Source organism: Gossypium hirsutum, chromosome A03 (genome assembly GCF_007990345.1).
Source record: "Gossypium hirsutum isolate 1008001.06 chromosome A03, Gossypium_hirsutum_v2.1, whole genome shotgun sequence".
Lineage (NCBI taxonomy): Eukaryota > Viridiplantae > Streptophyta > Magnoliopsida > Malvales > Malvaceae > Gossypium > Gossypium hirsutum.
In genome coordinates this window covers 96,119,471-96,146,948 of record NC_053426.1, presented here as the reverse complement: position 1 = coordinate 96,146,948, position 27,478 = coordinate 96,119,471, and the positions used below count along the sequence as shown (strand labels likewise).

General features: G+C 33.8%; 2 pseudogenes; both read right to left on the bottom strand.

Annotated features, from left to right (window-relative positions):
* Nucleotides 1-16,727: 16,727 nt before the first annotated feature.
* LOC121218305 (uncharacterized) lies at nt 16,728-22,443 on the bottom strand (annotated as a pseudogene).
* A 100-nt stretch (nt 22,444-22,543) lies between these two features.
* Nucleotides 22,544-25,609, bottom strand: LOC121218302 (protein-tyrosine-phosphatase MKP1-like; annotated as a pseudogene).
* Nucleotides 25,610-27,478: the final 1,869 nt, after the last annotated feature.

Here is a 27,478-nt window from a genome sequence, read left to right as displayed (position 1 = left end):
TGGTTGCATCTAATTCTGGTGTAGTGCATCTGGCTTTGTTGTGGATGTATCTGAGTGTGCTGATTGTAGTTCTACTGTTGTTGATTGTAATTCCCTTGTCTTGAATTATAATTACCTTGAGTAGATATATTCCCATATCAGAATGTCGTAGCATTTTGTCCAGCATTCTGAGTTCCCCAAGACTGTTGATTGCGTGCATAATTATTATAAGAGTGCCATAAGAATTGTTGCAAATGTTACTAACATAAAAGACATTCTCTGCATGTTGTGGACAATCTTCATAGCTGTTATTGTCACTGCAAATCTCAAAACAAAAGGTAGGAACATCGACTTGTTGAGTGACTTGTATAGGTGCAACGTCACTAGTCCCTTGCATATTTTTTATCATATTTACAAGAGAAGAAACTTGAGCATTAAGTGCAGATATTGTGTCCAATTCAATAACTCTTGGAGTAGCTTTTGCTTGTGCAGCTCTAGAAATAGGATATTGATAATAATTCTGAGCAATTTTCTCAAGAATTCCAACATCATCATTATAAGTACAATCCAACAACGAACCATTGGCAGATGAGCCGACAAGATTCCTCGTGTGTGAATTCAACCCATTATAGAAAGTTTCAATTTGTGTTTCCTGTTGAATGTTGTGCATGGGACAACGTCGAAGTAAAGATTTATAATGTTCTCATGTGGTGTGAATATTCTCATCATCCAACTGATGATAAGCTGTAATATCATTTCAGAGACGAGCATTCATTGTCGGCGGGTTAAATTGCAAAACAAACTATGTTGCTAGTGCATTCCAAGAAGTAATTAAGCTAGCAGGTAGTCCAAGAAACCAAGTATGAGCTCTTCCCTGCAAGGAATAAGGAAATGATTGCATCTTCAAAGCGTCATCAAGAACACCTTGTTGACTAAAGGAAGCACAAATCAATAAAAATGATTTAAGATGTTCTCATACATCTTCATGTGGCAGTCCAACATATTGCCCATTAGAATTTAGCATTTGAAAAATTATTGGCTTGAGTTCAAATTTTCCAGCTTGGATTGCTGGCCTAACAACTCCTGGTTGTAAGTCATCCAAGACAAGTGCTACAAAATCTCGTATAGTTCTATTTTGTATTTGAGCGTCTTATGGCAACAGTGGGTTATTAGCATTTTGGTGTTGTATCGAGGGTATGACTTCATAGTTTCTTGGTAAAGCCATATTTCTTTATTCTCGAAGTCTCCTCCGAACGGTTCTTTCAATTTTTGGATCAAAATCGACAATAAACTCCAAATTGTTTCGGGTCATACAACACCTAAAATAAAATGTAAAAATAGCGACAAAAAGAAAAAAGTTAGTAACAACTAAATATTATGAAATAAAAACAAAAAAAAATAAACATCAAACAAATGCCATCCCCAACAACGGCGCCAAAACTTGATCGGTTGCTTAATTTCACAACAATAATGTGCAAGAGTACACTGTTGATGCAAGTATAGTAGACAGATATGAGTATGTCAGATATCGATCCCACGAGTATAGTTGTCTTTTGTCGACCAATGTCAGTGCAATAAATAGATAAAAACGAGATAAATTGTAAGAGTAGTTGTCGAAGCAATAACTTGAAAAATAATAAGATAAATTATGATAATGATAAACTGGGATTCGCAACGTGAATATTCAACATAATACTAAGTGCTTACAAGGTATAAAAGGATAGGTGATTGCCGACGCATTAAATTGCAATGAATATCTTACCAAGCTTAACTTCTATATTTAATCTAAGACTTAAACATGCATATTAGCCACACCTCCCGGTGATGGCAATGGAACATTATTAAGAATAAGTGGATTAAATTCCTCTAATCCTCAAGCAACTTCCGTTGTCATGCTTGTTAGCTTGAATTGTAGCTGCACTTTCCAGTGTCAGTGACCGCAATAACACTTCCATGCTAAAAACATTCAAACCCAACGATTAAACAATAGAAGCAAGATTGAATAAAATAACATTTAACCCAGAAATCATGTATACTTCCGTACAAACATGAAATAGAAAGTAATCACCAACATTTATAAAATAAAAATAAAAGAAACAAGTGGAGAATACTATTCCTAGAAAATCTTGACATGATCTCTTAACTCCCTCTTGTGTCACACTCAGGGCTCCTCGTTAAGAGATAATCTGCATCTCTTTCAAGTCGGTACACATGTAGGAGGCTTAAGCTGTCATAGCCAAAAAGCTTCAAAAGATAGGTTGAAGAAAATAATGCCCCCCAAAAAGCCTCTTCCACTTTTTTTTTCCTTTTCACATGAATATTAATATTTATCCAAATGGCACAGGTGCCCTTTCATTAGAATCATGATGCCTCTGTACGTACAAGTTAATTGTACCAAACTGACAGCTTACACATTTTTGTTCTTATCCGGGCAGCTGTCAGGTGCGATGACAATCCTGGGCGCAATTTAGAAATACTCATGCAGCGACAACAGTACCAAAACATGACAAAATTAAGGATAAATAGGCTAAAATCCACTGAGTTATAAAATGTAATTTACTAAACTGAAAATGCTAAAATATGTGCTAAAGATAACTAAAATGGGGACAAATTAACCAATAAGTAGGGAGAAAACATATGTTCTTTCTAGTACTATCAACGCCTTAACCCAACTCAGTGACGCACATTTGAGTTCGACTTCACTCACCACTGTCCAACACTCACCTTTAAGTGACGCCCTAACTCAACAACCCGAAAAGCTTACCACCGTCCAGCGTTTTTGAAATCTTTGGTCCGATCATTGAATCTCGACATTTTTTTTCTTTTTTTAATTTTCAATTGCTTTTGTAATGTCGTAAAATCTAAATTTTGATTTGTTAAATTCTGCTATACATAAGTATCTACTTTAGTGGTTAAGTGCCTTAATTGTGTGTTAGAGGTCATGGGTTTAAATCTCACCCTTGGGAAAATTTGTTATTTTTGTCCCTATCCTTATCTTGGTCCTTATGACTTAAATATTATTCTGGTTCAATTTGTGACAAAATGAGCTTATTGGTTTAGTGGTAAGATATTAGCTTACCTTATGGTCTTGTGTTCAAATCCCTACGTGAGTGAATTGGCAATATTTTTGCTATTTTCGTTTGAGCTGACCATGTAGTGGTTGTGGTTTAATCAAATTTTATCTTTAGAGAATCTAAGAAGATATCAAAATGTTGGGGTAGTTTAGATATTATTTTTTATCTTATTTTATTTTGAATTAAAGAAAAAAAGCAATTTTTTTCTTTAAAAAAACTTTCCCCACTTTGCGTATTCCCTCTTTTCCCTATTTTATTCGCATTGTTCTTCTTTTCTTTTCACATGGATTATAGTAAGAAAGGTCCTCAATTTTTCTTTTCCCTTTCTTGATATTGTGTCTCTAATTTCCTTGTGTTCTTGATTGGTGGTTTTTGTGGTACTCAATTTCGGTGGTGGGTGTCGATTGAATTGTTGATAACTCGATTTTTGCATAAGTACAATCAATATTTGCTTCTTCTGTAATTGAAGTTTCCCTTTCCATTATTTTTATTTTGTTAAGTTGGTGTTTTGAGTGTTATATTTCCGTTATTAATCTTCTGGGTTATTTAGGGGAAGGTCACGGAACGATTAATCCACTGGAGAATTAAGGCTTTAGAAAGTGTTGTTTACGTCCAAGGGTAGGGATTTTTGGTCAATTTGGAACTGTAGTGGCTGTTAGGTTAATCATTTTGTGGGTTGGATTGGTAATTTAAGAAAATCGAGGAGTAGATCCTCTTAAATTAACTCGCTATTGTTAGCTAATTCGATAAGTCTTTAATGCTTTTAGGTACTACAATACTCAATTTTTGGATTTACATCAGAAATTATCTAGGTGTGTAACGAAAACTCGAGAAAACAACAAATGACAGAAGCCAAAAATTGGGGCCATGGACTCTACACTACCGTGTGTCAGGCCGTGTGTCACTCATGGCCATGTAAGAGACTATTTGAGCCACACAGTTTGGCCAATTAGGCTGTATGGGTCACATAGGCGTCTACTAGACCGTGTGGACCATACGGGTGTGTGGACCAAAATACTAAAAATTTTCCCTAGGGTTGTGTTCGAATGTGGGCCTCCCATAGGGTCTATATGGTACAAATTAGACTGTAAACTATGATTTCTAGTGTTCTGTATACGTTATATACTACCTATGTATGCAAGATTATTATGTTGCATGCCATATTTGATTAGTAATATGATAAGTATGTTCTGTAATAAAATAAGTAAAATCTGTTATCTATTAAGCATGTTCTGTATCTGTCATTATAGGCATGTATGTCATATACATTGTAACACCCCTAACCCGTATTTGTTGTCAGAATAGGGTTACAGAGTATTATTGTACAAACGAAAAATTTAAACATACATTTCACAATTATCATAAACACATTATAAAACAATCATTCATGCACATATTGTCCCTTAATCGAGCCCTTGATACCCTAAAATTACCTTAGAAGTGATTTGGGACTAAACTGGAAACAATTTGGAAAGTTTAGGAAAAAGTTACAAAATTTACAAAACAAGATTCACACGGTCGTGTGGACATGAATTTGCCCAAAATCAAGTCATTTCCAAAATCAACTCATGTATCCACCTAAATACCTTTAGTGTACATTATCAAAACATCAAAACCTTACCAAAACATAGATATAATGACCAATTTTAATTGTCCCAAATCAATCAACCAATATGCCAATCAAGGCACCTCAAATGCAAACATTTAAACTTACCTAAGCATGGATTTATTTGATCACATTTCCATCATCAAACTTAATTCAACTTTTAACAAATCATACCAAAAATATGACCATTATACTATTCCATTACAAAACATGCCATTTCAGCCATTCAAAACATACAACATGATATAGTCACAATGACACAAACTAACAAGGCATCAGATGTACCAACATAGTTAACTTACATAATGTATACTTACCAAATCACCTTCAAGCCATTTTCAAACATAATAACCTAGTTCAATTATGAACTAAAACATGTCACAAGTAATCATTTTCAATCTAACATCAACATGCCAAGTGAATCATAACAACAAGCACTTTAAAGTAATCAACATACATAATTTGGTAAAGTGTCAAGATGTACCAAACCAATATAGCTTTCCAAAACTTACACATACCAAAACATCATTAATACACGCACTATAACTACATAAGAAATGAATGCTTAGTAAGGTTGTATACACTTTAAACATAATATTCCATTTCAATAATGAACTTTAAAAAATTGTATAAACCTTTACCAATGCCATAGGATTAATAAAGCGTATATACCATTAAACTCTCAATCTAGCATTCTTGTTCATGATACATATGAAATCAACCATATATATATACATAACATTTAATTCATCATTGTTACCATATGGTCGTGTTTCATTCTATTTGCTTACTTACTGTTTCCAATACCATGAGTTTAATATAAGCCTATTCAAGCATCATCAAACTCACATGTTAGTAGATTCATTGACTATCATATAAACTCAATTATAATATAAATAGCTTTTATAGGAGACATTACATAAGCATCAACATTTTCTTCTAGTTATGAACCTTTCCATCAAATCACGTACCATTCCATTCCTTTTCTTAGTCTTTTCATTTGCATAGTACAAAGTATAAACATAAAAATAAACCATATGTGTTCCTATCATCCACAATCTCAACCGATGAATCGTAACATTCAATTCAAACTCAAATATATAAAAAGTCCATCGAAATCACTAAACAAGTTACCTTATCGAGATTTACAATCTGATGAACGACTTATGGATACAAGTACATCGATAATCCAACCGAAACACATTAGATGCTCATAAGAGCTAATCTATTTGGAACACACCAATGCTCATAAGAGCTAATCAATTTGGAACACACCAATGCTCATAAGAGCTAATCCATCCGAAACACACCAATGCTCATAAGAGCTATCCATCCGAAACACAACAAAACAGAGAGTATAACACGAGAGTTCGCAACAAATTCTGAACATTGATCCACTCAGGAAAACAATATCCACTCCAATCCCCTATAACACACCATATCTCGATTGTACTCTACCCAGCGTTCAATTCGATCCAAGTATTGAATTTCAACAATTTTCTCAAATAATTTACATATTTATAATCAAATATATCTACTATACTATTCCATATCATCCAATATATCATATAGATGCTACGAACTTACCTAATTAAATTGTAGCAATGACTAAGTACAGGGGCTATTTGGTAATTTTTTATTCTCTTCAGTTTTCCACTCGCTCTTGATCTAAATTAATAATTTCATTCAATTCATTAATTCAATGGTAAAACCAATTCATTTTATGCAATTTAGTCCTTTTGACATTTTACAAAATTACCCTCAACTTTTCATTTTTATTCAATTTAGTCTCTATGTTCTAATCATGCAAATAAGCCAATTTTATTGAAAACCCATACCACCTAAATGTTAATAGCTTCCTTACAGTCCACATTTGTAACAATTTCACATCAAGTCCTTGAATTATTATTACTTTAGCAATTTTTTCCCTAAACAATTAAATCATTAAAAATTAATTAACAAAATACTTATAAATAACAACTAATACTTTAATTTCATTATTTAACAACTAAAATCACAAAAATTCATCAATGGCAACATTCAAAATCTTTAACAGTTTCAAAAACAAAGGTACGGGCTAACTAGACCTAGTTACAATGATCTCAAAAATATAAAAATTAAGAGAAATGGGTTAAAGACGGACTTACATGCATACATTGAAGCTTGGTTGAAGCTTCAACGTCTTTAACAATGGCTTTCAGTCAATGTAAAAGAAAATAGATTAAGAAGATAACCTTTTGTTTCTTATATTAACATATAAAACATATAAAATTAAAAGAAATTAAAGCTCAAACCGTCCCACCATCTTAAAAATGGGTAATTTATCCATTAAGGCCATCCGGTTATGTTTCTTTAATAAATTAATACCTTTAAACTAATAGCGATTGACTTTTTCAACTATTACAATTTAGTCATTTTTAATTAATTAACTATCTAAACATTAAAATTTCTTAACGAAACTTCAATATGACCTTAATAAAACTCCGTGAATATTTAATAAAATACTTATGGCTCAGTTTATAGAAATGAAGTTTTGATACCTCATTTTCTAAAACCACTTGACGCTAAGGTCATACCACTTGAACATAATTATTTTCTCAAATAGCATAAATTACCAATTCAGCATTTATTTTAATACCATATTTGACTTGTGAATATTAAGTAATAGTATTTACGAACTCGCTCGTCAGATTTGTGGTCCCGAAACCATTATTTCCAACACCACTGAAAAACGGACAATTTCATACTTATTCGATATTTGTTATTTCTGCATATGCATTGGGTGGGTTACATGTTGTGAAAGAAGTGTGGGCAGTTTAGTCGATGTAACACCCCAAACCCGGCCCAGATGTTACGACCGAATTCGGCGTGTCACATTGAAGTGTTTTTCGAAAACCATGTTTTCATTGAAAACCTTTCTTGATGTAAAACTCATTGGAGCGTTATTGTAAAACTCATGTTTTAATTAAAAATCTTTGAAAAGAATATTTTCGTTATAGATTAAAGTGAATGGAAGCTGTGCACCAGGTAGGAAGCTAGAAAAGAGGAGGTGAGTCTATTGGACTGCTTAAGTACCAAGCTCTTCATGGATCCAATCCTAGACATGCACGCATCCATTGCCACACTTAAAGCATATTACTTGTCCACGAACAACAAATTAAGTTTAAGTCCATTTAAAATATTTATTTCCTTTGAAAACATTTACGTTGTGGAAGCTTTGCTCGGTAATCATGATATTTTGAAAATAAGTAACTTTTATAAAATGCGCCCTAGAGCTAACCAATTTAATAACCCAAAATATTAAAAATAATAAAAAGAGCGGCCTTATTACAACTTAGACCAGAATAAAAATAATCAAAATAATAAATACGAAACTTATTTTAAAGAAAACAAAAACTTAATCTTCGTGGCCACTCTGAATCCCGCCCAGCTCCAAGTCTACCAACTAGGGCTCACCTGCAAGGATGGAAGAGAAAGGGGGTGAGTTTGGAAAACTCAGTGTGTAAAGTATCCCAACCAGAGCCCAAATCGGTTCAAGCTTTACTGGGCCTAAGCCCTATTCAGAAATCAGTGTTAACTGGGCCTTAGCCCATATCAATATTAATCTGGGCCATAGTCCCTTACAGTATCAGAGTATATTGGGCCTAGCCTATATCAGTATCAATCTGGGCCGTAGCCCTATTACAAGTCGAGATATATTAGGCCTTGCCCATATTAACATAGTTGGGTCCATTTCAATACAGTTGGCCCATAACAAAACAGTCTCATATGATTAATGCATGATAACCCCATCCAACCCTGCACTTGCCTCCATCCATCCCTACACTTCCTGTGGGGAATAAATCACCCACGTCATCCCTACACTTACAGTGTTAGCACCGATTGCGGCACTAACTATAATCCGCAGCAAAGCTGCTTATATCAGAATATGTGGCACAGCTACCAGAACGGGTTCTTCCTCCATAACAAAACCCAACCCCATGCAACAGATATACATGTCATGGCATATAACAAACAGAATCCGAATATCATGCATTTCAATCAAAATTAACCCTAGGGGTATAACGGTTATTTTGCACCTAGGGGTAAAATGGTAATTTTCATACTTAGGGGTATTTTAGTAAAATTTACTATTCTAGAGTTTACATACATATTCTAACTATTAACACATTAACAGAAGCACTTACCGAGCGTTTTTACCGAATTGGGCCCATTGGCCCATTAACCCGTTTTTGGCCCATTAAGCCCAAATATACCGAAGTGCATGAAATTGCGCACTCTGGAATCATACCGCTTTAGATTACCAAAACTAACAAACAACCATCTCATGAGCACTCGCACGCTCGCAAGTTCACAAAATGCTGGCTTTCCGGCATTTCGGCTTTTCGGCTCTTGCCGATCTAGTCTATGAGTGAGTGTCATTTACACACCTGTTTGTGACAAAATGCTGACGAGTTCCACACACAAACTGCCTACAATCAATTACTAATACGTTAACTATGAATCCATAGCAACTTATCTGCAAAACTCCTTACTAAAAATCGACCATTAACACTTTAGGCACTAGTGTTCTTACCTTTGCGAAAAAATGGACTAGATCTAATTCTGGTCGTTCCAAATATCCAAGCCCTCGATTAGTAGCCTTTAATCCACACTATAGGAAAACAAATCAGATATCACCACTAAACCCTTTGAGTACAATCAATAGGCACCCTTTGCATATAGGGGTTTCTCGGCTTTTACCTTAATTCATGAATAACGAAAGAAAGATTTGACCGTTTACCTATATCGTTATGACACTACTCCCAATCGATTGTAGATCCAACCACCGCACAAGAAGAGAAAATACTCAACCAAGGGTTCGGCCTTTGCAGTACCTCAAAGTAGTAAGATTTCGGTTTTGGAAGAAAAGATACGAGGTTTGGCTTCAATGAAAATTCGGCTAACCAGTTTTGTTGAGGATTTATAAGAGAAAAGAAGAAGAAGAATATGAAGGATTTAGGTTCGGAAAAAAGATAGGATGAGAATCGACAAGAGAAGAAAGAAAAGAGAATAGGGGAAGAGATGAGAGAAGGAAAGAAAAGAATAGAAAATAGAAGAAGGAAAAAATGAATTCAAAATATACGGCATTTAATATAGCTATGGCCGAAAGAGTGCCTTTCGGCATAATAATTCTTTTTAAATTCCAATTCCCTAATTTGTTCCTTGATTTTTGGCCAAATTCGAAGTTTGAATTTCCCAACCGATCTGCAGCCTTATCCACCTGCTTACACCGCTTCAGCATGCTGCCAAGAGTCCTGGTCAGACCCCAATTCCTTCCCCACGCATGCAGCAAAAATCCAAACGCTCAAACCCAAGACCTCCATCCGCCTTGTGCCCACGCCCGTGCTGCTGGCCACTACACCATGCTTCCTTCCACACTAATACATGGTCACAATTAATTATAAACCTTACCTGCTTCAGTTCTGGCCCACTTTAAAAATTAAACAAAATTCACCCACGTATGGACTCGAACCTGCGCCCTATCCATATGCCCAGCACGCTGCTGCCACTAAGCCACAGGCGCTTCTTGTGACATAGCTCGGTCGCAACTATTCTTAAACCTTACTTTACTGCGATCTGGCTTCTTAAAATAAAAAACAAGCCTTTGCGTGTGCCGACCCTCGAACCTAGGCACTATACCACACTCCCAGCGCCTCTGCAACTGGCCGAGATTCCCTTTTGTGTTACCTTTTAACCCCAACTTTATATAACACTTCCCCGCGTCGTTTCTGAATATAAAGAAAAATAAAACTCTTTTGCACATGTTGGGAGTCGAACCCCAACACTCCTTCCCACTACCTAGCATGCTTAGCCACTAGGCCAAGTGCTCCTTATGCTAAAACTCAGCCCAAATTATTAATAAGGCCTACTGCTAGATTCCCTAAGGTAGCATAAAATTAAAATTTTTCTAGAGTCTTAAACACCAAAACAACAATACTTTTATAAATATATTTTTTTTATATTTTTTTTCCTATCTAATAATAATAATTTTATAAATATATCTAATAATAAAAATTTCAAATATCAATAATACAGTAAATAATAATAATAATTTTCATAAAAAATTTTCAAACATACATGCAGTAATATTTTTCTAATAATAATAATTTTATCTCATAATACTAATTAAAATTTCGTAAAAATTTAAAATATCCGTAATAATAAATATAGTAAAAATTTTCTAGCAGTAATTTAAAATTTTTTTCTTAAACGGTAATATTTAAAACTTCCTAATTATTCAGGTTTCCTTCTATCCGAATCCCAAACTCAAAGCCCAACTCTTCTAGGCCCCAAAAATCGGGGTGTTACAGTCGATCTATCAATCTACCACATCTGGTGGCTCAGCCACACATAAAGTTTTGTTACTGGCGAACTATTGCCTATGGATCTCGTAGCTTGGCTGTGAATATTCTAAAAAGTATCATATCGACACTAAGCAGTGTGTAGGATTGGATGGGTATATAATACCCTATATAGTGTGTAAGGATGGTCAGAAATGGTGTGTAATAGATGAGGGTAGGATTGTAATTCTGTATATGATATATTTTGTTTCTGCTTTCTTAATGATTTTTGAAAACATGTCTGAAATTAAAATTAGTGCTTCTGTTTTATAAGTTACACACTGAGCTCGAAAGTTCACCTCTGTCTATTTACTTTCAGGTAACCCCCATACTTAGGACGAGTCAGTCACGGGAACTCGGTTAAACAACTTTTCGTTAAGTATGCAATTCTATTTTGGTCTATTCTATTTTGGATTGTTTTCAGACTTTTTGGATTGTTTTTAAGTTTGGATTTTATTTTCTATTTTTATTTGTTAAATGATTTTGGTCTGATAAAATTTGATTTGCAAAAGGTTAGATTTTCAATAACAAACCGTTTTTTTCAAAATTGGACTCAACTAAGTATTTTCGCTGCAAATGTAATTGTTTTTTCTAGTAAATAACCGATAAATTTATCAAAATAGTTAAGAAAGGTATTTTCCCCAAACAAACTCGAATGTTTCTTAACAAGAGCTAGTAATGTTTTACAAGTCAAACGGATTTCTATATTTTCAAATAAATTACAGTAACAACTCTAGATCTGATCATAACGTTTAGGCCGAGTTTGGGGTATTACAGTTTTTTTCAAATTTCATTGAGAATGTAAGGACTTTTTATGTCTTGAGAAGTATTTAAATACTTTAATTGGATTGAAAATCCAGAACTGAAGAGAAGTCCGAAGATTTCACAGAATATCAATTTAATAAATTCCCTAACATATATTTATGAATATGTTTTATTAAAATAGTTAGTTTTCTTATTTTTGTAATTTTAGTTTAATAAATTCTCTAACATAAATTTAGATTTATAAATTTGGTTTAAAATGTGGTTAGTGATGTCCACAAAATCAACTAAAACTCTGACTAAGGCAAGTGCACGTATCGATTAATAGTATAGCTACGTGAGCAAAGATATCATTCCCACCAAGACTAAAAGTACTAGTAATTATTGTCTTTCTATTATTTAACCAATAAATTTGAGTTATTGGTTTAAACTAAAACTAACTAAATTAATCAACTAAAGAACACGACAAAGAACAATTTAGGAAAATAAACGATTAACAACCAAGAAGTGAAACAATACCCAGGAAAGACTTCACCTAGACTTCATTTATCACTATCAATCTAAATTACGCAATTTCTTCACTTATTATCTTGATCCGTAGAAATCCGTAAATTATACGAATATCTCTCTTCAAGAATAAAAGCAACTAGCTCTAAATTGATTAATTGAAATTTCTTTCTAATTAAAACCCCTATTATCGCATTAACTCGATTTATGGATTCCCCTATTAGATTTGACTCTAATTTGGTAGATTTATATCGCTCTATTTCTAGGATTGAATGCAAATCCACTGAATTACGCTAGATCTATTCTTAAATAGGGTCTATTCCTCCTCTGATTTCAGCATATAAAACATGGATCAATATTCTAGAAATATTAAACCAAGAATTAAGCACACATAATTGAGAACAAGATCTAAGTCTTTATTGCGTAAAATAAAAATCAAACGACAGAATCCATCATAAGGTTCACCTCCCTAGGTATTTAGAAAATTAGTTCATGCTAGCAAATAAAAAATACAAAATACAATATATCTGAAAGAAATAAAGAAACTCACAATAATCTCCTAAGAAATCAACTGGGAGTCTTCAATCTTGACCGAAATCTGCTTCAAAATCCGCTTCAGTGGTGTTTTTCAGTTATTTTCTTAAGTATTCTATGACAACTCTCTCATCTCTTATTATTTTTATCATATATAGGTCTTAGAATACCTTTAAAACCTAAAATCGTGTTTACCCGCTGTTTAGAGTGCAAATTTGTGAAATCGACATGATCTGTCACATGGTCGTCTGGCTCACACAGCCGTGTTCCAGGCCGTGTTGAATGGTCCAGCCTGTTTAGCTCCTATAACTTTCTTCGATTTTCTGATTTTCGTTCGTTTTTCACTCATGTGTGGCTCTTTTAAGTATAAAAACATGAATTTAAAGGATTAGGAGTATAAAATTCACTATTAACATTGAATAATCACCCAACAAGCATTAAGAATAAGGCTAAAACATGTTACTTTTAGCACCTATCAGTTGGCTTGTCTAGTTTTATAACTTTTATAAATGGTCTACTATCGATGTATGAATTAAAAGATGTAATAAAATATGGTAAAAACTTATGTGGTAACTTCTTTTAACTACATGTAAGAGAAAAACAAAGTTATTTTGGGTAAATTATTCTGTTAGTCATTTTAAAATTTATGATTGTTTCTATTTTGATCATTTTATTATTATTATTTTGTTAATTTGATCATCATCATTAAAGAAGAAAATGAAAATCTAAAGAGAGATGGAAAAAGAGATTAATTTTTCATTTAAAATATTATAAAGGAGTACATCTTCAATAGCTCACCCTCAATTTTACTGTCGGGTCGATTTTTGGCAAAAAAATATTGTAATTAATAGTTAATATTAGGATAAAATAATATTTAGTTTTAAATTTGGTAAAAAATATTGTAATTATTAATTTTGGTTAATAGATGTGACAAGGTTTTATGCTATCCTTTGGGTCTTTATAAATCAGGCTTTGAATAAAAAAATTTATCAATTTGAATGAATCTAATTCAATCTGAATTATTAATATCATTTTAAAACTCATAAATATCCAAGCTACAAAGTTGGCCAATATATGGCCATTTTAATCACTTAATACAATTCTTTATAAATATGTAAATGTATATAAATGTGTAAACATTTTAATCCATTTATATGTTGTATATACATATGTTTTAATCTAATGTATACTTTTCATTCTTGCAAAATATTCACTAAATCAACATCTGTTGAGGGTAGTGTTACACCTCCAACTTTGATAGATTTTAAAAAATCAATAGGTGAAGCTTCAAACCAAACAAAGGGGACTGTTGAGAAAAGAAAATTCTTCCCTCCAAGGTCGGAAGTTTGGTCTCACTTCACTATGATTATTAATAGTAATGGTGCAAGTAAAACTAAATTTAATTAATATGAAAAGGAATTTTGTTGTGATGGGAAAAAATGGTACGAGGTCATTGAAATATCATATAAGTTCATGTAAGAAAAATCCTAGTAATATTATTGACACTAGCCAATAACAACTAGTTTTACCTAGTAAGGGAGTTGAAGGGGGGAGGACATTTTTCAACTTGGAGATTTGATTAAGAAGCATGTAGGAAAAGGTTAGCACAAATGATTGTGATTGATGAATTACCTTTCAAGTTTGTTGAAATTGAAGGCTTTAGGAAATTTATGTTCGTGGCATGTCCTAGGTTTCATAATCATTCACGAATTACTATGACTAGGGATGTTCGTCAATTGTATTTAGATGAAAGGTCAAGATAAAACAACTTTTGAAAAGTTCTTATTCTAGAGTTTACTTAACTACTGACACATAGACTTCTTTGTAAAAAGCTAATTATTTCTACTCACGTTATTGAAAAAGATTGGAAATTTAATAAAAAATTTAAAACTTTCATCCAATTTCTAGTCATAAGGATGAGTCTATTGAGATGATGATTGAGAAATGCTTGTTGAATTGGGAGGATCAGTTAGAATTAGACATGTTAAGATTACATTGCATGTAATTTCCATGCTACACATCCATACTTGATATGTAATTTTGTTGTGTTAATATACGTGATTAGGGATGAACTTAGTTATGGTATATGTAACGAAAGTCACCTTAGTTCTATTTTAACATAATCAATGGACGAGATTGTCCATAATCTCTTTTTGATATGATTGAAAAGTGTTGGGTTCATAAGGTTATATAGTGACTTGTAATTATAAGGTAATTAATGTATATAAATGTGATCAAAGTGGAAGATTTTTGGATAATTTGGACGTCATATATTATAATATATATTATATATAACAAGAATAACTACATTTGTGACCCATGTGATGGCCTGATAGTCAAGGGTATTCACCGCCCCAGGTGTGGCTTGGGTTCGAGTCTCGCTAGTCACGTTTATTGTTCGGGCTTTGCCCTTTTAATGTAATTCACCAAAAAATAATAACTACATGTTATTATTTTCTATCCTAAAAGGATTAGTCGAAAATTAAAGTTATATATTATTTTTCTGACATTCCATCTTTAGAAAATAGAAAGACACTTTATCTAGATTACTTGTGTCTTAATTTGGAATATCAAAATCACAAGATTCAAATATTTCAAGATATCAGTGGAGATTCAAATATTTCAAGATATCAGTGGATTTATGTATGCTTATGTTATGCTTCTGCATCTAGCTTTTATTCTTGATGATTTAACATAATAGATCTTGGTTTATTAAGATTTATATCAGATTTTTTCTTCTAACAACCAATAGTTGGGTGACTACAAGTGTAGTTTACCCCGTTTTTCTTCATGCAATTATATATATATATAGCCATAACCATGACTCGACTAAAAGATTTGTTGAATATCTAGAAATTCTTATCATATCTAAACTTTGTCCATACACAACAATAAATCCCAATATCAAGAATAGGAACTAAGATTCATATTGATATCAAATCTTAATCATCCTTAACAACAACAAAAAATAAAATAAGTTAATTGAAATATTTATAATTAATCATGAATTAGCTAATTAAAAAAATCAGATATGAAACACTAAACAAAAGAAACATACCAGAAAACTTTGCATCTTTTGTTGTCTAAGATCTTCGAATTAATGGGATAAATTTGATCACTGATACAAAGAAACTACCACTCTAGAGCAGATCATGACGATAACATGTTATAAAATAAAAAATAAGAAATAAAAGAACAAAAAATAGAGAACAACGCTTCTATAAACAGTATAAAATCATGCTCCTAATGAACATTAGGTGCTAAATACATCAAACATCTATCCTAAGACATCCACTCTTATTTTAATGGGATCACTTTATAAATAATGTATTTATAACATAGTCAGATAAAAACTATTTTTATTTTTATTTAACTATTTTCTAATATAAAAGATTTTTTTCTTGCATAATTCTAATTATTATATTATATTGAATTTGATGTTTTTTTTTACTCTACTAATTAATCTTTATTTTCCTTTGTATTAGAAGGATCTTAAAACGTTAATTTGTTTTATTATTATATTGAATGTTATTATTTTGTAATTTCTTTGAACCGTTCTTAAGAGAAAAAAAAATTGAACCAAACTCGGGCTCTGGAGTATTAAGTAGAGATATATTAGCTAAAAGTAGAACTTAAAAGCAAAGAAGCAAAAACTATGAATTCTGACCAAAATATAAAAGAAAGAAAAGAACACAATATGATCAATCTTGTGTTAAAATAGTAATAATAAGAAATGAAAACAAGCAGAAAAAAAAATACTAATATACTCTGATCTGCTTTGGCATTATTATATAGTAATTTACTACAAATTGTCTCAACAATCTCCTTCAATGCAACACTAATGTTTTTTAAATCTATAAAGAAAGTATCTTAGACGAAAAGTTGACAACAAGAACAGGATTGCCATAGATATAGAACACAATTGCATTTGCATCGGAGACATGAAATAAGAGGGATGGTCGGAGGTCACCCGACGAAAGAGTAACTTCTTTACACTAATCACAGGTTAGAACAACAAAGAACAACCATGCTTCTCCACTGCTATTGATATCATCTGCTTTGTCACTCCAGACTTTCCACTCCAAATTTCATGGTACTTGCATGATGCTCCTTTCATGTTTTCCGGGAAATACCTTACCTATGTCTGCTATTGTGTAGATATCACTGTCTTCTTCGGGTTCAAATTGAAAATCGCAGATATATTTCTCCTGGGAAACCATACGAAAATGATAATTAGACGTGCTTGAATATGATGTACAAATTGAAAAAAAGTACTATGGCCTCAAATATATCAAACTCTTCTCCCGGTTGCAATCCATGAACGAATTTCGTTCGAACCAGCATCACTGCAAGAACAATCAATGTATTTTGGAATTAAAGAAAATTTAAACTATAACAACAAAAGGAAAAGATACAAGATCTTGAAGTTCCTATAACGTTCAGTTAAATCAAACATATCACCTTTCAGTAGTCCACTGTTGCACATAGACCAGAATAACTGTTTACCAGGGAACCAGTACCATTCAACTCCCACATCTGTGAATTTCAGAATAAATACATTAGATTTTGATACTTATTTTACCAACCTAGCTTGGAAAAGCAGTCATTAATAACAAGATACTGAAATTATTGGACATTTTGTATAAATGCTAGTGGTCTGATAAGGGTCATATTTACGCTGTGCTGGCCATGCATGAGTTGATAACGATGCAGTCCTGTCTCCTGGGATTAAGTATTTATGACAGAACCACAACAATTCTCCTTATTCGGGATTAAGCTTCAACAAGCTATTGTTTTAGATTCTATATTTATCCATCACCTTTGGCTATTTTCAATTAGTATTTCGATTGTGTTCCTTCCTTTGGTCTTAATTGCGCTTCCTAACTTCTCTGCTTTGTAATTTTAGAATAATCAATACCTGATTAGCATCCCACTTGCAAGGTGAGAAAGAACCTCCCCCAATTCTTTTGATGTAAGCCTCCTTCTTGGAGAAGCATCCAAGCATAATTCCATACCATCACTTTCTAATAAATGAAGTTTTCCTCGTATTGTTTCTTGTAGATCATCTCCACACCCCTGTACAAGTTATCCACAACGAATGAAAATGCATGTGTAAAATAATCAACAGGAAACAAACTAGATAAAAAGCTAATTACGAAGCTATAAGAGGTTTTTCTTGTAAAGCATGGAGGTTCCTCAAATTTGCTCTCCGATTCTCTTTCCAGCAGATTTGTTCAAGATCTTGATCAAGAGCTTTGTTGACCAACCATTTGCTTTGGGATCCTTGCAGGTAATAAGACCCAAGCTGTTATACTAACATGCCCCTTCGGCCCAATCCTGCGAGAGAACTTTTCCTTACTTCTAATCTTCTTCTGTCGTTTAAGAACTGTTAACACAAGTACATGTCTTATTAGTTAAAAAAGTTCAATCCCCTATTATGTCCATGAGTTTACATGCCTCCATATTGTTTAAGCTGAAAGAGTTTATCTCAGCGTGGTAGGATTCGGTGATCAGATTGTATGTGGTTTCATCCAGCTTTCTTAATCTCCTCCAACATGAGAGGCGATTTGGCATAGCCCATAAAGTTATCTGTGAAAGAAAGGACTAGGTCAATGTAAATGGCTACTTTTAGTGCCAAGTAATAGATACCAATCTAGGTATTTTATAGAAACAACCTGAGTTTCTTTGTTCATCGAGATTAGATTAGAATCTATGTGGACTTCATTCGAACCTATAATGCAGGAAAGTATCCCAATTATTTTTGGTTCTCCACTGATTCTGCTTAGCCCTCCCATATAATGCCCAACTCAAACAAATATTTTGCAACTAAAGCATCATTGCATAGACAACTGGTAGGGCAACAAGGGCATGAAGGAATAGCTATTTGCCAGGGGTATAACCTGGATCAGTGAGCATCCCATGGTAACATATCCAAGTCAGGCCACGACTCCCAGCAAGCCCTTGGCACCTATCATTTTAGCAGTAGAAAGTCTCTGAATGAAACAAATATATCAGGTCACATAAAGATAAAAGCAAAGTGCAATAACATGTAAAAAAGAAAAAGTCAAAATTTGTCTGGAAATGTAAACTCTCGATCATATGGTGCTTGACCCCTGGTAATATCAAGTGGGATAAAACATCCTCCTGTATCCCAATCATCTCCAGTAATCCTGTACATGGTTGACTAGTCCACTAACTTCTTGAGCCATAGCTGGTGTCACACTTGGTACCTGGGACAATGAATAGTATAATGGGGCGATCAAGCTTTCTCAGAACCTGCAAAGGTTTATCTTTTCAGAAATTTTAACATGAATTGAATAGTTGTACCACAGGCCAGTTACTTACCTCTGATACAAAGGTTATCTCTTCTACATCCAATCATCGCCGAATACACAGTCATGTTTTACTGCAACAGGAAAAACAAAAGAGAATGAAAATTAAAAGTAACATCAGAAGGATTCCAATTTACTCCAAAGAAAGGAAATTTATCTGGTCAGTTGTCTGTTTGATGTTGACAAATGTAATGTTAACATTACCAAAATCACACCCCACTCGCATATTGGAATAAAGTGACCTCAAAAGGCTCTTCCAGCCTCTAGCTTGATTTACACTCATGAAACCATGAGACATCCAAGCACAAGCCCTCTCCTTGACTCCTATATCTTTTTGCCCTCCACTGTCTGCCGGAATCTACATATGCAGATCCCTAGTAAAAGATAAAGTAAGAAAATAAATAATCAAAGAAAGTGTCCATGCTATGCTAATGCTGTTTTTTTTTTTTTGGTTATTCAAAGTAGAAGTACTTTGTAGTTGGAATAACCGGCAGTACTTGACAGTGTCTAGATGGGGGTGTTTGCATTAAAAGCTTGCAGGCTTATCCCTCCTAACATGATTCCAACTTCAAACCATGCCGTGTACTTTCTTTGCTACTTCTGAAACCTTTCCCACCTTTGGATGACGGCCATCTTCCGGGTCAGGAATTGGCCTCCCCCATTCATCAATCACATCAAATCCAAGAGAATCAGTGAAGCCCTTCCACCTTCCTTCTATACCAAAGGTAATCCACCAACATACTGTATACAAGTGCAGAGGATAAATGAAGAAAACAGCTTTTTCTTTTAACCAGCATAAAAATTTCCACTTCTATAGTTGTATATCAGTACATATTCAAGCACTACAGAGCTCAGCCATGTCATACCTCATATCCATGCGGCTTAAGACGGTTAGAAACAATTTCAGCATTTTGCAAGATTCTTCCTCGGTTATGGTCCAGCAAAAGAATCATAAGAGTTCCACCTCTTGGTGGGGTGCTAGCATGTTCTGGTTCGTCTTTACATGTGTTTCAGATGGTACCCTGAATAAGCTATCATCATGAGCACTAAAACAAGTGGAGAATCATTATCAGACATCACCTAATTTAGTGAAATGGTAAGTCAACACAATAAGCCATACATGCTCCAATGTGGACATTAAACAATACGGCCTTTCGAAAAGAAAGAAGGGACAAAAAGTAAAACAGAATATTTGAAGTATCCAGTTTGGCCATCAAATCTTTATCTTACAAGGAATATGCATAAGTAAGCTGATAGTTGATTCTGCCCAGTTATTACACTATATGGTTAAGAAAATTTTGATATACTTTAACAATGCACTCAATACTCATAGTATCTTACAAGAATTGAGATAAGCGGTTTGATGTATCATCAGCTAACTTTTAAAATTCTTTAAATTAGAGGAAAAAGCCGATGTAGTGGAACTGTTGGATTCTAATTGGGACCTTATCCTAGTTGGAAGCTTACTGATTCATATCCACACCAGCTTAAGTCTGAATCAAAAGCTAATAATTAGAGCAAAGAGCACCCATCGGCATGAAATGAAGAGAGAGGGAATGAAAGCACCTGCAGAGAGGGAGCGAAGAGAACGAAGGAGAACCGATGCTTCATAGCTGATTCGTTGTATTGGGTGTGGCTTGCTTGTGGTGTGTGGGGAGCGTTTTAAACTAGTCTTTAGCTTCTGGGACTTTTTTAGAGATGCAGCAAACAGCCTGTAATCTATCTATCTAAGGCATATTTTTAGTCTATACAGTTAAACCTTCTTGCTGCCACTGGCAAGTAAAAGAAGGAAAAGAAAAGATTTTGGTTATTCTCGTCCATAAGGTTAAAATTTTTATTCATACTTTGAATTTTACCTTTCTCTTTATTTTAACATTTTAAAAATTTTTAAATATAAATAGATGAACAAATTTTTAATAAAATAATATCTCATTACAAGTGCAGGTGATTTCTTTAATTGATTATTACTTTTTAATATTAGAGACTGATTTGAAAGAACGAAAATTTGATATTTCAAGTTAATAAAAATATAGGATTATTCTTCTTTAAAGTCATTATATGTTTTTTTTTTATTTATTTATATTAATTTTTTGATTTTTTTATTCTAATAATGCATTACATTTTTCTTTATCAACACAATTTATATACTAGAACTTATCCACCTAACGTGTAAATACTTGACCATTATAGATTTTAAAATAGCTTTATAGTATTTAGGTTTTTTGTGTTATGTTGTTGTATTTTTCATTTTTTTTTTAAAAAATATTTTCTATATCTTTAAAATCGAAATATTTTTTTTTTTTTAATCATTTGTGTTACTGTTTGATAAATCAGACAATAATGTTTAATAATTTAAAAATTTAAATTTTGTTATAAGTTATTTAAATTAGTTTTTTAGTTAATTTAAGATTAGTATTTATTATTAGTTGAAAAGATTTAAAAGAAATGAACTGTAAGTAATAATAATTAAATTGACTGGTGGCATATTATTTTTTATTAAGCTTTTTTTAACTGAAGTCTAAAATTAGATTGAAATTGATGTAAGAGAGGTTGAATGTTTGTAAATCTTCAAAATTGATTTTCTTTAGAGTCTTTTATTCACTTCCTTCAATCTTAATTTAATAATTGATTTGTTACATGTTTGATAGTTTTGATTGTTTTGACTTTTTTAACAAAATCAAATCAACCAATATTATAATAATTGAATTAATCCAGCTCGGATTGAGTAAATTCATTGATTTTTTAATTTTTGATATTTTTAAATATAATATTAAAATAAATAAACCAAAAACACACACAACACTTCTTTTTTATTCAACCTAAAAACAAATAAGTTTAAAAAACCGTCGTACGTTTGGTAATAGCTTACCTGCTAGGTTAACATCATGTCTCGAGCTTTTGTCCAACCACTTAGACAAGACAAAGACGTAATGTTTGGTGATGGCCTGCTCGTTAAGCCAGCCTTACCAAACAATTGTAGGCTGCGAATAAGGTTTCCCTTTCTTACCTTTACGTCATGTTTTTTGAAATATTAGCTAACCGATTATTAAAGGTAATTAGCTTTATGGATAATTACAAACTGCTGTGCTTGGTGTTGGTGCCATGATTTTGATTTTTTTTTCACCAAAGGCACACCTTTTTTGTTGGACTTTGATGTACTCCCAAGTAACTCCAAATAAATTTGGTATAGATGCTTCTTCGTTCTGTTCTTTTTGAAATGTCTGAGATCTTCGGTCGCATATGCATCAGAATTAACCTTGCTTCATGCCTGTGGATGCCCAACTCCCGTTTTACTCGTCTACATTGCGATATTGATCACCATCCATTCTGCCTATCCATTGAGGATTGGAATGGTTCAAGCTCCTCTCAATAATGGTTGTTGCTTTGTTCAGCCTTTGGGATCGGTATAACAGTTGAAAGCTTCCAAAATTGCTCCGGCTCCTCGCCTTCTGTGACTACCTGTGTTTCGCAAATGAAGTTTCAGACATTAAAAAATGTAGCTCAAACTAATCAAAACCATGATGATAAAAAAAGTGGTTTAGAAGACCCCATCATATGCATGCTGGGGAATGGCTTTACAAATGAAAGAATACAGCATGAATGCCATCAGCATGAATGCCATCCTGTGATGCTTTACACCCACGGCACACAACCGAGATGATCAATAATCTAAGACTCACATCCGCAAGCATGATCATATTGTTCTTATGGCATCAGCAAGTTTGATCAGCTTGTACCCCAGTATCAGCTTTTAGTGATTGGGCAAATATACACATAGATCTCCGACTTAACCGGTCTAACCTCTTAATATTTATCAAAGGAACTAACTTCATAGATCATTAACCACCAAACTAGATTTTATGTGTTATCTTCTTTATCACTAGGTGGAAGGTGATTCTACTCTATTGGTTCATAGTTAGAAATCAGAGTATTAAAGCTAATAAGCTATTTACATGAACATAAGTAACCACAGATTTTAATGAAAATAATTTGTTATATAACTTCCAAAGTAACGGTTACCTGCACCGAGGCATTTAATGGCAAATCCATTTTGTTAAGAAATTCACGGCCAATAGATTCCCAATGAAGATGACTATCCTTGTTTGTGCCACCAGAGTTTCAGATCGGCTTTGACCTTTTCCGCACATAACTTCACGGCCTAGCCAGATATATAAAACACCGAACAATCACTTGCATCTGGAGCTAACAACATATATGCTGCTCCAGACTCAAGGATGTGATGAGATCCACGCATCTCCACTTTACTGAGTGTAGGCCACTGATATAGAGCCATGGTGGTTATTCCTCTAGGGTTCTCAAAGATAGCACCGGATTGAGCATGACATTCACCGTATTCACTTTGATTTTCAGTCCTCCCATGTGACTTAATGCTAACGCAACAACTTCAGCATCTAACGTTAACTCCTCTGAATCATCTTCGGGCTCATATTGATTACAATCTACATCATTCATTACATCATCATCATCCAACTCGGGCATAGAAAAGGACCAAGACCTCACAAGATTCCTGGGGACTTGTTCATCAACTGATGGTAACACCATGCGTGGTGGAGGATGACTCCCTCGGCGCTCAGCAAGTGACGGAGAAGTACCTTTACAGGCGAACCAGTAATTGCCACACTCAAAGTATGATCAGAAGAAAATGTTTTTTGGGTGAAAGGGAAGTTTCTTTAGATTGTAAACAAGAATATATCAATAGCTTCCAGGCCTGAAGGTGAAGGTTGCCGAGAAGACATATACGAAAAGTCAGACCAATTAGAGGATGAAGGCGAAAAGCGAATGAACTGCCATAGTCAGACGTTGAAGGTGAAAGTGTAGGAGACTTGGAACTGAATTTTGGGCTGCTAGCCGCAAAACTAGAAAAAGAACTTGGTGAACCACAAGGGACCTTCGGTGCCAGTGGAGAATCACAAGGAGTAACTATTGTTCTACATCTTCACACGGACCTTTACTTCGAATCGGGCTAGTATCTGGGAAACAATCAAAGGAGTCGGGTGACCACATGGAATGATTGATGGCGAGGATGGTGATGAGAGTGAAACATTATCTTCTGCTTCTGAATCTCTACGAGTGTCGTCGACAATCATAATTGATCTATCAGTGCCAGGAGTCAAATTACAAACCAATTTGGATGAATTGACAAATTCTTTCATGATGCCATTAGCAAACTTCTGCCTTAGCCTACCCCATCCATTCTCTCTGGCAGGAAGGCAAGTTTCTGATTCAGCAGCAGACACTGAAAATGGTGGAACAACACCACCAGCAAGTGCCTTATGGAAAAGCTCAAAATCCAAATCATAATCGCCTACCTTCCGTTCACCAACGCAAATATTGGTTGCTTCGGCAGCTGCTGAGACCTGTCCATAGCAAGAGCATCCCAGAATTTCACAGGCTCTTCCCCTTCTCTAACAGTTATAATAGGACCCTGCGCCCGTTCATATCGAATAACCTGATTGGCAGCCAAACTAGCCCTGTTGGACATAATATTGCTGCATTTCTTTCCAACCCAAACATAAATAGCTGAAGGAACATGCACAATGAAGGCCCCACGGGAGTCAAGCCCTTGTATACCTGGATGATTCAACAATTTTGGCACAAGATGAAGAGCATCATACGAGGAGTGTGGAGCCATTTTATACATCCTAAGCAAAGAATTAGGGCTTGCAGGCGCCGCATGCACCCTCTTTTGGCACTGCAAAAGTTGGAAAGCGAACCCTGTATTGGGATTAGTCACCCCACGAGCTGTCTTCACATACTGAAATGCATCCTCGAAGCTCTGCACTTCCTCCACATGAGATACGCAATCACCAAAGAAGTCGATCTGAACTCCCTGGCAGCAGTGCACCAAAACCCTCCCCCGCTCCCGAACATCCTCGAAGTAATCAAACACATCATACAAAATGCTAGTGATATCCTCGGACGGGTTGTCCTGTAACCATAGCGTCTTGTAAACAAGATCGTTCTTGAAATACTCGGGACAAACAAAACCAACACAGTTCAACACATGAGTAATCCCATTCTTGGCCAAAATTTCCCTGTTCTTAGCGACGGCATCACTCCCTAAATATATATGATCCGCAATCCTGGAGCACTCTTTGTCATAGAAAGCTAGCTTATCTTTCCTCAACTGAAACTCCCTATTGGAACCGGGACTCGGAAGGGGCTTAACAGAACCTCTAGGCGTCTGGGGATGAGGCCAGACACCAAGGTCATCAGAGCCAGCGTTTGGCCACTCTTCCACCGCCTTCTTTTTATACAAAGAGGAGGCAAACATGATCTCCCTTTTGTGTTCGTAGGCGGTTTTGGGTTCGGCTTAGTTGGTGAACGGTCGGTCCAAGAAATTGACCGTAGATATGGTTGCCGGGGCGTCAGCAGCAGTCCGGCAAGCCGGTTTTCTTCTTGCCCAAACATGTTAAAAACAAAAAAAAAAAAAAGAAAAGAAAAGGAGTTCCAACCAGAATTCCAAAGAAATTAATGATACCCATTAAAGGATACTTCCAGGAAATTCCCCAATTCATGGTCTTTCCTTTTATAATAAATAAACCACCCAAATTTTCTACCTAAACCCCTTGACTCTTCTCTCTCTTTCTTTATTTTCTAAGTAAATGTACAGAAGATTAGACAAAGAATCAAATAACGAAGAAAATTCAAATACGACTATGACTCCGTAAAACTTCTAGCTCGTAGTATTAGCTGAGGCTTCATGCCACCAATAAGAATCCAACTGTCATATACAAAAGAGGAACAAGAAATATATATAATATTTTTTCTTTATTTATCTATTTTATTAAAGCTGGGATTTTTGAAGAGAGACTAAAATACAGAAAAAAAATATCATTCCATTGAAAACTCAACTTTGACCAGCGAAACTTTGAAACTTGAATTTGGAAAAAGAAAAAAAAGGAAATGAAACTGATTAATTGAAACAGGGGTTGCTGCAAAAACTATTCAACAAAGAGAAGAAGAGGGTAAGTGAGAAGAGAAGAGTGAGTTCGTGGGAACGAGTTATGGGTGACACAGTAGTAACAGCCAATGGGAGATGATTTTGTTGGGTTTTTGAGAAAGAAAAAAAGAAAGAGAATGGGTCAAAGTGACACATCATCCTGGTATGGGGGTATTAATAATGCATGTCAAATCTTGTGAGGTATAATGAGGAATAAAGAATTTATTTTCATTTTCTTTTGTATTTTGAGATTCATAAATATTTTAAAGCAAAATTTTTGAAATTTTGATCTAGCATTAAGTTATTAGTTTATGTGGTAAATTTATTCTATATTTAATATTTAATCAGTTTAGTTTTTATAGTTTTTTTTAAAGGTATAGTAATTTATTCGCCCTCTAATTATAAAAAAAATTTATTTTAATTTTTATTTAATTTTTTGTCTATTTTAACCTTTAAACTCTATTTATCAAATTACCTAAAAATAAATGAAAAACTTAATTGTTAACTTTGCTAATATAGAATACACATGAATTGTCATGTCGATACACGTCAGCAATTAATTAAATTTTAAAATTTAAAATTTTTAAAATTTAAAATATATAAAATTTTTTAAAATTAATAAAAAAATTATTTTTATATTTTTTAATATAGCAAAGTTACTAAATGTTAATTTTCATCATTTTGGATAATTTAACAAATAATATATTTAAGGGCTAAAAGAGATAAAAAAATAAATGAAGCTAAAATGATTTTTTTTGGTAAAATTAAAAGGTAAATAAGTCATTACACATTTTTAAATTTTAAAGTTTCAATCCAATAGTCGTCAAAGCCCTTGATGTAAAAGAGAAGTGTTATGTATTAAATTTACACCTAAATAATTCAATGAAAATGACAACTAATAGTTCTATCAATGAAGAATAAATGAGGCTTATCAGAATGAGGAAGCGAATTCGGATATGTGATGGCGGGGAATTGGACCAGACACACTTTTCATGGAAGGGAGGTTGTTAAGGAAAAGTTTTCATGTTTCAGAGGGAAGAATGGTGGATCAGGTATCGAAGAAGATGATGACTTTACCTTTATGGAATAAGACATCATGAGGTCATTTGTGAACGGTATCCCATCAATTAATTTTTCGAAGAGAATTAATCAGTGTTAATAATGATATGACTTACACTACGTGATCAAGCTTTTAGGTAAGAGCATTGGGTATGCAATGCTTCAAAATATGCTTTGTGGAAGCCAAGTCAGCCTTTCAGTTTGATGGATATTGTAAATGGTTATTTTCTAGCCAAGTTTCGGAACCTAAAAGATTATGAACGAGTTTTTTCTCAAGG